The sequence below is a fragment of the Rhinichthys klamathensis genome, unplaced genomic scaffold (assembly GCF_029890125.1).
Source record: "Rhinichthys klamathensis goyatoka isolate OS25496 unplaced genomic scaffold, OSU_Roscu_1.1 h1tg000603l_1, whole genome shotgun sequence".
Classification (NCBI taxonomy): Eukaryota; Metazoa; Chordata; class Actinopteri; order Cypriniformes; family Leuciscidae; genus Rhinichthys; species Rhinichthys klamathensis.
In genome coordinates, this window is record NW_026607058.1 from 190304 (window position 1) to 203796 (window position 13493).

The window sequence follows — 13493 nt, forward strand, 5'->3', positions numbered from 1 at the left end:
GTATGGCAATGAAAAGAACCTATTACCATAAAATCTAAGGGTGTATTCACACCAGGAAAGTCCGATAGTTCACTTTCTTTGGTCCGGACCAAATAATTTTTTTTTTTTTTTTTTTTGGTACGGTTCGCTTTCACACTGCTCTTTTTGCAAGTGAACCAAAATTTGTCAACAAAACCACACGTGTGCTAAGGTCGTCCATTCATTGGACAAGGATTCTCAAGTAGGGAAATCAGGAAGTGCAAAAAAGGTTCAGCATGGAGATATTTCGTACTGCAATATTTGTTCTTTTACTAATTTTGTGTTATTCTGTACAAACGTGTAACCCTGTATAATTTTGCTAATGAATTATAAAAAGGAATTAATTAGAGAATTGTTAAAATAATAAACTAATCAGAATTAGTAAAAAAGTGTAAGAAAAATATAAAATCAAAAAGAAATGCATGTCAGTGTGATGATTGACATTTTATTGATTTGTCCAATTACGTGAGGTTTATGTTGAAGTCCCGCCCCACCACGTTAGTGCTGTATGGGCGAATCCATTTTCTTTTCTCTGCGTGACTGTGAGACGAGCAGCAGCATAACTTTGTGTACAAGTTAAAATCGTCAGAGAGGACTGAATAGGAGACATTTATATGATCTAATTTCTTTGGATTTGGTGAGTACACATTTTGAAATGTGTAAACTTTCATAAATGTGATTAATTGTGTATTGATGTGTTAAATTGAGAGAGAGAGTGAAAACGTATTTTTTTCGTCAGTATGAAATGCTGATAAGATCTGATGTTTAACGAGCAAAAAGTGATGTAATGTTTAAAATATGTGTATATGAGTTTGTGATGTTCATGTTCGTTATTGAACGAGTGATTTTATGATGTTTAAGTTGCATAATGTTATCTAAGCTGTCGAATTTCGATGGACATGTAGCTGTTATATGCTGAACAGGATAACGAGTGTTACTATTTAATCTAATTTACTGCTGTTAAACTAAAAGCTGTGAATTTAATGTGCTGTGAACTAATTGCTGCCTGTTGCACATGCAGGTCAGGTTTTTTGTGCTACGCTGGAACTGCGTTCTTTTCAGCATTACGACCTAAGATGGCGAGCCTTCCCAGCGAGATGAACGTTAATGCTTGATGCGAGATTTGAGTTAATCCAACACCCGTGGAATTGGGTAGGAATGTTCTGATTGCCTGCTAGTTTTTCCTAAACGGGACTGAGTTTTATTTTTGAAAGACTGCTCAGAGTATTTTGTTTCTCTGTGCAAAAAGATCTTCTCTGGAACTGTTGAATCACTTTTCCGCGATTCTAACGAACTGTGGATTTTCTGAACTGAGTCTTTTGAATCAGATCTTTTGAATCGGATCTTTTGAATCGGATCCTCTAACGAATTTGAAGTGAACTTTTCCAACTCAACCTTTTGAACTGAACAGTTCAAATGAGTCTTTTGAACTGACCTATGTGAATTGTTTTCTTCTGAACTGTTGTTTTTGCATTTTGTACATTTTATTTTATGTTTGAACTTGATTTAGTGAACTGTCAAACTTTTCAATTGTGAACATTTATCAATGTTTATGGGGTTCTATTTTATATTGAAAGTGTAGTATTCTAGGAATCTTTATAGCCTAGAGGGTGAACCCAAACTGATTGAACAAACAAAAGAGTCAAGTGAAATTGTTCACTTATTGTGAATTGAAGTGAATCACTATAACTGTGGTTTTACATTGAACAAAAAGAACTGACAATTTGTTTTGTTTTGTTTTTCTTTCTTTTGAATATCAACAATTACTCCAGTCATTCATTTAAATATAAAGATTTACTTTATTATTTAACCAGTTTTGTCTTTATTACACCTCCATAGTCGAACCTACTGGCCTATGGTTGAAACTAGTAACAAGTGCAATATTATTTGACACGTGTGCTACATAAAAAGTGGCGAGCCAGCCAGGAGGTGTAATTAATAGCTTTATTTATACTTTACATCCAAAAAGAAAAATCGACAAAAGAGACATTCAAATCAGTTTATTAGTGTGGCAAGTAAATTGACTTTGAAAACATGGAAATAGTACAGAAGGAAAGTGTCAAAATTTTAAATGCTCTTCTAGTTAGTGGGACAATTAACACTCTTGAGGATGAAGAGGTCCTTGATCTTCTAAAACGTCATGGTACCATCGCAAGAGTCCTTCCCATTAACGATCCTGAGTCCAAGTATCATGACCACACCATTGTAGAGTACAACTTTGGATCAGCTATTGAATCAATAAGTCACTTGCTACCTCTTAACTACACAGATAAAGACGACCCAAGCTTAACTTACCAGATAAGAGCCCTGAGCAGTGTCTACTCTTGTGAGGAGAGTTTTGGTGCCACAACCTCTTACTTATCCACCCTGAAAACCATTGCTAAGCAAAGTGGAAAATCCTTCAATGCTTTGCTACGAGAGGAACTCTCGCAGATCTCAAGCTCCTTAATTCCAGATGAGGTGGATGCAGATGAGCCTGCGCTTGATGAGCTCAATTCCATTAAAGAGCAGAATGCATCCAAGAGGAATGTCCAGAGTCCTTGTTCCATTCACAATGAGCCAACTTTTGATCAAGATGACTTACCAAGGTCTGAAAAACAGCTGTCAGGCACCATGAGTCACGTTCAGCTCAATCCTGCCGAGGTGCAGAAAGTTATTGTGGAGCATATAGTAAAGAGTGAAGTCGCTGCAGCAATTCCATCCACTGCTGTAGTTAGGCTCCGTCCTTTTTCAGGGAGAATTCCCCAGCCCAATCATGAATCTGATTACGACACTTGGCGTTGTAATGTTGAATTACTCTTTGATGACCCTTCTGTGTCTGACTTACAAAGGGTAAGGAGAATTATGGAGAGTCTCTTACCTCCTGCCACTGATATTGTCAAGTCTTTAGGGCCCCGTGTTTCTCCCAGAGCTTACCTTAATGTGCTTGATGCAGCTTATGGTGCGATCGATGATGGTGATGAGTTGTTCTCAAAATTCATGAACACATTTCAGAATGATGGAGAGAAAGCATCTAGCTATCTCCAAAGGCTTCAAGTTGCTTTGAGCAAGGCAGTCAGAGGAGGTGGGATTAAATCGTCTGAGGCCAACCATCATCTCCTACGGCAGTTTTGCAGAGGCTGCTGGGATGACATCCTTATTTCTGAGCTTCGTCTCGAAACTCGTAGAGATGACCCTATCGATTTCCAAGACTTACTGCGTTCCCTTAGAACCAGAGAAGACAAGAGTGCACAGAAATGGTTGCGCATGAGAACCCACATCAGTGCTTCTAAGCAGAAACCGCAGCCATCCCCTAGATCTGCTCATGCTTATAGCCAAGATGCTGCCATTTCAAACAAACTTCCTCATGAGTCAAAGTTGTTGTCTGAGACCGCTGAATTGAAGAAGCAAATTGCTGAGCTAAAGGAGCAGTTAACTTCACTGACCCTCCCGAAGTCCAGAAAGACTGTCAAACCCAAGCATAAGACTTCACCCTCTCCTAGCACTCCTGAGTTTATTGCTAAACAACCGTCTAAGTCAACCGGTGGTCCTGTCACGAAATCCAGACCACGCCCTGGTTACTGTTTCAGATGTGGTGAAGATGGCCACATCTCTGTTACCTGCGAAAATTCTCCGAACCCCAGGCTAGTTGAAAAGAAAAGGAACGAACTGCGGTTGAAGCAACAAGAGTGGGATCAAGAGAACAGTCACGTTGGTGCAGCTTCTTTAAACGCCTAACAGTTCCAGTTGCGGGACAAACTGGAGCTAGTGAACTTAAAAGTTGTCCCCCCAGAATAAATTCAGGCCCACACCACAAATTTCGTATTCAGCGTCTGGTCGGATCCAAGTGTACAGCGCAAGTGAAAATCTCAGGAACTGAATGTCATTGCTTACTTGACACAGGGTCGCAGGTGACCACAGTTCCTTGGTCCGTTTACCAAGCTTGCTTGATTAATCATCCCATCAAGCCCCTGAATCTTCTGCTTGAGGTCAGTGGAGCAAATGGTCAGCCAGTTCCATACAAAGGATATGTCGAAATTCCAATAACTTTTCCAGAGGACATGGTCGGATCTGAGGTTGAAATTTCCACACTGGCACTAGTCGTTCCTGACTTCAAACCAGAAAAACAATCTCAAGTCTTAATCGGGATGAATACGCTTGATTCTTTGTATGCTGAATGTTCTAACTTGAATATCCTTGAACACCATTCTCCACGATACGGGTACAGTGCTGTGCTCAAAACTCTGCAATTACGGCATAAACAGAATGCCAATGGATGCCTTGGATTGGTGAGACTACAAAGCAAGGAGCCCGTAGTGATTCCGGCACAGCAGACCGTTGCTCTCTGTGGAAAAACAAATGTGAATTGCTTATCCACTAAAGAATGTGTTCTTCTGGAGCCCCCATCAAACTCCTTCCTCCCTGGAGGTATTCTTTTTTCAAGAGGTGTAGTTCAAGCGCCACCATTCCCCACGCAAAAGTTGACTGTCCAGCTACGGAATGAGTCGCATCGGGATGTAGTACTGCAGCCAAATGCTGTGGTTGCTGAAGTGCATGCCATCGAGAGTATCATCCCTCAAGAACGCAAGGTGGGATCTGTACCTGCTGGTCAAAGCTGTTCCGAAGCAGGGATTACCTTTGACTTTGGGGACTCACCGTTGCCCAAAGAGTGGAAGGATAGAATCAGTAAGAAGCTCAGTGATATGTCTGATGTCTTTGCGCAACATGACCTTGATTTTGGTCGAACATCCAAGGTCAAGCATCACATCAAGCTGTTTGACGAAACCCCTTGTAAGCAAAGGGCACGCCCTATCCACCCTCATGACCTGGCTGCTGTCAGACGGCATTTGCAAGAGTTAAAAGAGTCAGGAGTGATCCGGGAATCTGAGTCTCCGTTTGCGTCCCCAATCGTAGTCGTACGAAAGAAGAATGGCGACGTGAGACTATGTGTGGACTACAGGAAGCTAAATTCACAAACTGTGAAAGATTCCTATGCTTTGCCTAACCTCGAAGAGTCTTTCTCTGCCTTAACGGGTTCTCGATGGTTCTCAGTTCTGGACTTGAAGTCTGGTTATTACCAGATAGAAATGGAGGAGTCTGACAAATACAAAACCGCTTTCTCTTGTCCCTTAGGATTTTGGGAATTTAATCGGATGCCTCAAGGAATTACCAATGCACCAAGTACCTTCCAACGCTTGATGGAAAGGTGCATGGAGGATCTACATCTCACCGAGGTCTTGGTGTTCCTTGATGATTTAATAGTGTTTTCCCAGACCCCTGAGGAACATGAAGAACGGCTTCTAAAAGTACTGCGAAGACTAGGAGAGTATGGGTTGAAATTATCCCCAGAAAAATGCAAATTCTTCCAGACTTCAGTCCGGTACCTAGGCCATATCATATCGGAGACAGGAGTCTCGACGGATCCTGAAAAGATCAGTGCTCTTAAGACCTGGCCAAAACCAAAGAACTTAAAAGAGCTAAGATCATTCTTGGGATTTTCGGGATACTATCGACGGTTCATCCGCGATTATTCCAAGATAGTGAAACCCCTAAATGAATTAACTGCTGGTTATGCCCCACTGAATCGTAAGACCATGAACAGTGAGCTGAAAGGAAGCTATTTTAACCCAAAAGAGTCATTTGGGAGCCGATGGACAACGGCTTGTGATGAAGCATTCAACACCATTATCTCCAAACTTACCAGTGCTCCTGTGCTTGGTTTTGCAGACCCGACCTTACCTTACATCCTCCACACAGATGCAAGCACCATAGGTCTTGGCGCCGCATTATATCAGGAGCAAAATGGAGAAAAAAAAGCCATAGCTTTCGCCAGTAGAGGTCTTTCTAGAAGTGAGTCTCGATACCCCGCCCATAAGTTGGAGTTTCTTGCTTTGAAGTGGGCAGTGACCGAGAAATTCTCTGACTACTTGTATGGCAATCACTTCTCTGTCATAACCGACAGTAATCCTCTTACTTACATCCTAACCTCCGCGAAGCTTGATGCCATAAGTTATCGTTGGCTATCAGCATTAGCCACATTCTCTTTCGATCTGACCTATAGAGCAGGAAAGCAAAACCAAGATGCTGATGGATTATCAAGACGTCCCCATGGTGAGCTGATCAATGACATGGTATCACAAAAGGAACTGGAACGGATACAGCAATTCGCCGACAAGCATCTGGGTGGAGATAAATGTGTTGTCATGGACTGTGCTGTTGTACAAGCTGTGTGGGACAAGCATCTGGTTCAGCAAGGATGTGGAACTTCTGTTGCTCTAGTGGAGTCCTTGGCAATGGAACAGGAGGTTATTCCTAATTGTTTTGCTCAAGACCTGACTGAAGATGAGTCTGCAGTCCCCTGTTTAACTGGTATAGACCTGCAACGTGAACAAAGGGAAGATGTTGTCTTGAACCAAGTCATTAGCCACTTAGAAGAAGGCCAGATGCCATGCCGGACGGTGAGGTATGAATGTCCAGACTTTTCCTTGTTGTTGAGGGAGTGGAACCGCTTGGAATTGAGGGATGGAGTTCTGTACAGACGACGACAGTTGGACGATCAAACAACTTACCAGTTGGTGTTACCTGTTAAGTTCCGTGCAATGGTGCTGGAGAGCCTGCACGATCAGATGGGCCACATGGGAGTAGATCGCACTCTCGACCTTGTCCGTTCTCGCTTTTATTGGCCAAAGATGAGTGCTGATGTTGAGAGGAAGGTTAAGACCTGCGAACGGTGCGTGAAGCGGAAAGCTTTGCCAGAGAAATCTGCCCCCTTGGTCAACATCCAGGTTACACGGGCCCTTGAGTTGCTCTGTATAGACTTTCTTTCCATTGAGCCAGACCGAAGTAATGTCCAGAATGTACTTGTCATGACGGATCATTACACCAAGTATGCAGTTGCCATACCCACCAACAACCAGAAAGCCAGGACTGTGGCTAAGTGCCTCTGGGATGGATTCATTGTCCACTACGGTTTCCCGGAGAGGATACTAAGCGATCAAGGAGCCGACTTTGAATCTAAACTTATCAAAGAGCTTTGCGAGATGGCAAAAATTCACAAAGTACGGACAACTCCCTATCATCCTCGCGGTAATCCCGTCGAGCGCTTTAATAGGACGCTTCTAAACATGTTGGGTACCTTGAAGGAACAGGATAAGTCGCATTGGCATGACTTTGTGAAACCGTTAGTGCATGCCTACAATTGCACGAAAAATGAGACAACGGGATTCACGCCCTATGAGCTCATGTTTGGGAGGCGACCCAGACTACCGGTGGATTTAGCCTTTGGGCTGCCCGTGGAAAAACCTGTCCATGAGTCACATTCCAAATATGTCCAAAGTCTCAAAGCCCGACTTGAAGAGAGTTACCGAATTGCCACTCAAAACGCTTCAAAGTCTGCAATGAGGAATAAAAACAGATTCGACAAACGAGTGAAAGAGTCAACTCTTGAAGTGGGAGATAAAGTTCTAGTGAGGAACGTCCGAATCAGGGGAAAACATAAACTCGCAGACAAGTGGGAGTCTACTATCCATATAGTAGTGGAACGAGTAGGAGACCTGCCAGTTTATAAAGTTCGTCCACAAGATAAGGATGTTCCTCTACGAGTGTTGCACAGGGATCTACTATTACCTTGTGGTTTCCTTACTTCTTCTGAGGAGAGTGTTTCTGAGGAGAGTGTTCCTGATCAAGTAAACATCTCCAAGCCTAAGACACGAAGCCAAAGACAGAGAGAACTGTTAAATGAGGAACAATCGGATTCAGAGGATGAAATTTGCATATTCAGTAGAATTCCTACTGGAAAAACAAAGATTACCTATGCATATGACACCACAAAGTCAAAAGTGGCTGATGGAAAAGAAAAAGACTTGCCTCTGAGATCTGACTTACCTCAGGAACCAGATTTACCTCATGAAACAGAATTACCCCAGCCTGTGAACAGTCCAGCTTACATTCTTCCATTGGATGAGAGTTTAGGAGAGGTGACAGAAATGTATGAACCTACAGATCCTGAAGTACCAGAAACTGTACCAACAGGAAATGGAATTGAAGGAGGATACTTACCATCATCCGATCCAGCTGGTGATGAGGAGGAAAAAGATATGTCCCCGGATGCTCATGATCTGGAAGAAGAAACAGAACAAGTTAATGCATATGCAAGATCAAGTGCAGATCAAAACCTAAGAAGATCAAACAGGGTCCCAAAACCTCCAAAGAAATTCCATTACCCACAGTTGGGTAATCCCCTTACCTCAGTAGTCCAAAACTTGTTCCAGTCATTGAGTGAGGCAGTCGTTAATTCAATGAATCTTGCTGATTTACCTAAAACTGACTTAGTGCTGCCTAAAAGTTACTGAAGGGTCAAGTAAAGGACAAAACGCAAAGAGACTTGCTTACCTTTAAGAGGGGAGAATGTAACCCTGTATAATTTTGCTAATGAATTATAAAAAGGAATTAATTAGAGAATTGTTAAAATAATAAACTAATCAGAATTAGTAAAAAAGTGTAAGAAAAATATAAAATCAAAAAGAAATGCATGTCAGTGTGATGATTGACATTTTATTGATTTGTCCAATTACGTGAGGTTTATGTTGAAGTCCCGCCCCACCACGTTAGTGCTGTATGGGCGAATCCATTTTCTTTTCTCTGCGTGACTGTGAGACGAGCAGCAGCATAACTTTGTGTACAAGTTAAAATCGTCAGAGAGGACTGAATAGGAGACATTTATATGATCTAATTTCTTTGGATTTGGTGAGTACACATTTTGAAATGTGTAAACTTTCATAAATGTGATTAATTGTGTATTGATGTGTTAAATTGAGAGAGAGAGTGAAAACGTATTTTTTTCGTCAGTATGAAATGCTGATAAGATCTGATGTTTAACGAGCAAAAAGTGATGTAATGTTTAAAATATGTGTATATGAGTTTGTGATGTTCATGTTCGTTATTGAACGAGTGATTTTATGATGTTTAAGTTGCATAATGTTATCTAAGCTGTCGAATTTCGATGGACATGTAGCTGTTATATGCTGAACAGGATAACGAGTGTTACTATTTAATCTAATTTACTGCTGTTAAACTAAAAGCTGTGAATTTAATGTGCTGTGAACTAATTGCTGCCTGTTGCACATGCAGGTCAGGTTTTTTGTGCTACGCTGGAACTGAATTCTTTTCAGCATTACGACCTAAGATGGCGAGCCTTCCCAGCGAGATGAACGTTAATGCTTGATGCGAGATTTGAGTTAATCCAACACCCGTGGAATTGGGTAGGAATGTTCTGATTGCCTGCTAGTTTTTCCTAAACGGGACTGAGTTTTATTTTTGAAAGACTGCTCAGAGTATTTTGTTTCTCTGTGCAAAAAGATCTTCTCTGGAACTGTTGAATCACTTTTCCGCGATTCTAACGAACTGTGGATTTTCTGAACTGAGTCTTTTGAATCAGATCTTTTGAATCGGATCTTTTGAATCGGATCCTCTAACGAATTTGAAGTGAACTTTTCCAACTCAACCTTTTGAACTGAACAGTTCAAATGAGTCTTTTGAACTGACCTATGTGAATTGTTTTCTTCTGAACTGTTGTTTTTGCATTTTGTACATTTTATTTTATGTTTGAACTTGATTTAGTGAACTGTCAAACTTTTCAATTGTGAACATTTATCAATGTTTATGGGGTTCTATTTTATATTGAAAGTGTAGTATTCTAGGAATCTTTATAGCCTAGAGGGTGAACCCAAACTGATTGAACAAACAAAAGAGTCAAGTGAAATTGTTCACTTATTGTGAATTGAAGTGAATCACTATAACTGTGGTTTTACATTGAACAAAAAGAACTGACAATTTGTTTTGTTTTGTTTTTCTTTCTTTTGAATATCAACAATTACTCCAGTCATTCATTTAAATATAAAGATTTACTTTATTATTTAACCAGTTTTGTCTTTATTACACCTCCATAGTCGAACCTACTGGCCTATGGTTGAAACTAGTAACAAGTGCAATATTATTTGACACGTGTGCTACAAACGCAATATGAAGAAACTGCGCAGAAGACGGATAAGGTATAAAGTTTTGATTCATAGAGAGGGGCTATGTTCACACATTCAAATAATGAGATTCTTATTGTATATAGGCTACTGCTAACAAGTGCTGTCAATGTTAACGCTTGCGATTTAAGTTTGTCCAGTTTAATGCAGCGTCATCCTTAACTATCGTTACATTATATGAACTGCAAAAGCTTTTTTTGCATCTATGCGCGATTAGACTAAAGAGAACGCGCTGTATGTGAATGTCCTGATGCACACACTCATTCACTCCATTCCAATGACGCACACACGACACGCAGAAAGACGCGCAACAGTATCGTGTGGCCAGACAGCGCGCCGGAATGGAATTCTCTTTCGCACTTGAACAACAATAACACAAACCATTATGCCAAAATCTCCGACTACGGAAGCCTTTTAACTCAAAGGCGCAGTGCTTTCTTGCAATTGGGTCGGTTCATGTTCACACCGTAAACGAACCGTACCAGAGTTCGTTTGGAACCGTACCGAAATCACCTCTTCAGCTGGGTCTCGGTTCGGTTGTTTGGTCCGCACCCGAGTTCGATTGCTGTATTCACACCTGCCCAAAAGGTCCGCACCAAGGGGGGAAACGAACTAGAGTTCGATTCAATCGAACCAAACAAGGCAGGTGTGAATACACCCTAACATACATGTATATGTATATATATATATATATATATATATATATATATATATATATATATATATATATATATACACACACACATACATACACAAGCAAACAGGCACACCGCTTGTGCTATTAGCCTACCATCAATGAATGAATCAATAGAGGTAACAGGTACACACAGACACACATGCATGTATCTATTGATTCATTCATGTTTATTCATCGATGGTAATATCACAAGCAAATAAATTGTTTTTTTCCTTGCCAAAAATCAACATCTGTCATTGTTCATAGGTTTGTGTGTGTGTTTTCTGAAGTAAAATTTATTAGGTAAATAAATGTTACTTACGTTATTTGAGAAACTCCGCAAAAGCTCTCGATGAAGGCGTGATCTGTGAGCAGCTGACCGACGCCGATGAAAACAGAAAGCAGAACTAAAAACAGCGCGAAGTTGGTGCAGTCAGTGGAATGGGCTCTTTAAATTTCCGCGCTGTTATGACAGCGTATGTCACGTGACAATTCCAACATGGCGCATGTAGTACGTCCGGACTCCATTCATACTACCCGTATTCATACTATATAGAACGTACTTTTTTAACGGTCGCGAAGTACGTTCTTATTTAAATGTAGTACCTACTCACATAGTACGCGATTTCGGACGCAGCCATGGTGTTTAAATAAGGTCCTTTGTGAAATTGTTGAAGAAGAGTTGCTGTTTTCTATCTTTTAAGATTTTCTATTGGTCTTAAATTAATGATGTTGTTTGGCAGATTGTAATAATAGTTGTTGTGTAAATTGTAATAAAAGGGTTTTGAAAATCAAAAATCTCTCTCTCTCTCTCTCTCTCTCTCTCTCTCTCTCTCTCTCTCTCTCTCTCTCTCTCTCTCTCTCTCTCTCTCTCTCTCTCTCTCTCTCTCTCTCTCTCTCTCTCTCTCTCTCTCTCTCTTCAAATAGCTTTATTGGCATGGTGAAAAATCTTTACATTGCCAAAGCATTCAATTCACAATACAAACAAATAAATAAATAATTATAAAAATTACATTTTACAATGTAATTTTTTTATACATGAAAATAAACATAGCAATACAAATGTTTAATAATATTTATATCAGTCTCTCTCTCTCTCTCTCTCTCTCTCTCTCTCTCTCTCTCTCTCTCTCTCTCTCTGCTGGGAGTGTTGGGGTGCGTGTTAAGGTGATCACGAGGAGAGGACGATTGTTTTGGGTGTATTCTGCCTATACTTTTTTATTTTTCCTTTACTTTTCGTTTTCTAATTTTATGAATGATTATTTCTTCCTTTAAAAAATAACATTTTATTTTTTTATTTGGGAATTTTTGAGGCGGCATTCATTCGGCGCGATAAGACTGAGTTATTTTATTCACAACTTATTGTGCATACTTGATAAACTCTTTTTGAAGATCCTCGTTAAATGTACACACACACACACGCTTCTGACTCGATCTGCATCTGCTCTGCGCTCTCTAATATCCCGCCGCCACTAGGATATATATCTGCAACTGCAATTTAATCATATTTGTTTTCCTCCAAAATACAATAGGACGAGATTGGCTATTGATTTGAGACTATTAGCCTATACTCTCTTTTACAGTCACCTGCAAAGACTATAGGAAAAAGGAAAACGGGACAAAACATGATTTTTTTTCTCAACGCGCAAGCTGAGATAATATTAGTGCAAGCTCCTCAAAATAGCAACTTGTTTAAGCAATTATTTAAATGCAATATCTAATATGTAATTATTCAGTTTTGTAATATGGTAAATCATTAGATTATGGCATAACCTATAGGCTACTTAATTTTAAGTCAAGTCAAGTCAAGTAGCCTATATTTGTATAGCGCTTTTCACAGTACAGATTGTATCAAAGCAGCTTCACACAGTATTAAATATAATAAAACGTCCACGCCGTTAAGAAAAATAAGTTTATTCAAGTGTACCATTATTATACTTCTTTTCAACTAAAAAATAAGAAATCATACTTTCAGTCTACATTTGATATACTTCTCAAAAATATACTTTATGTAGTTCTCATAAATATACTTAAAATTACACTTAAGTGTACTTTATACTGAGAGAAAAGTCCAAATATATTTGGCCTGTACTTGTACTCAATCTTTTGATCGAGATATACTTAAAAGTATAGCTAATTAAGTATTCAAAGTATACTTGGCTTGTAGTGGGTTAACTCTTTTGATCGAGTAGCCTATTAAATATACTTTTTTAACATAGTTTTTCATTATGGAACTTATAATGTTTGAAAATATTGATTAAAATATTGATATAAAACAGATATGTTTCTAATTCTGCGTATCTGAATTGTTGTGTAGGCTAGCCCACTGGTAGTGTCCATTGGAGTTTACAGAATCTCCGGATCAAAACACTAGAGAAGAAGAAGCTGAAAGATAGAAGATTGCTTACTCAAATGTAAAATAATGTGATCATCAAACATTAAACAGCGTGTAAATAAAAAGTGCTTAATGTTTCCAAATAGTGATCTTAAAGAGCGCAATGGATTATGGGCGATTGAAGATCCAATAAATAGACAGGAGCTAAGTCGTTTAGGGCTTCATAAGTCAGTAGCAATACCTTATAATTAATACGGAACTTTATAGGTAACCAATGAGTGATGATAAAATCGGTGTTATATGATCATATTTTCTTGATCTAGTAAGAACTCTAGCGGCTGCATTTTGGACTAACTGTAGCTTGTTTATTGAGGATGCAGGATAACCAGCTAATAAAGCATTACAGTAATCTAGTCTCGAGGTCATGAATGCATGAACTAACTTTTCTGCA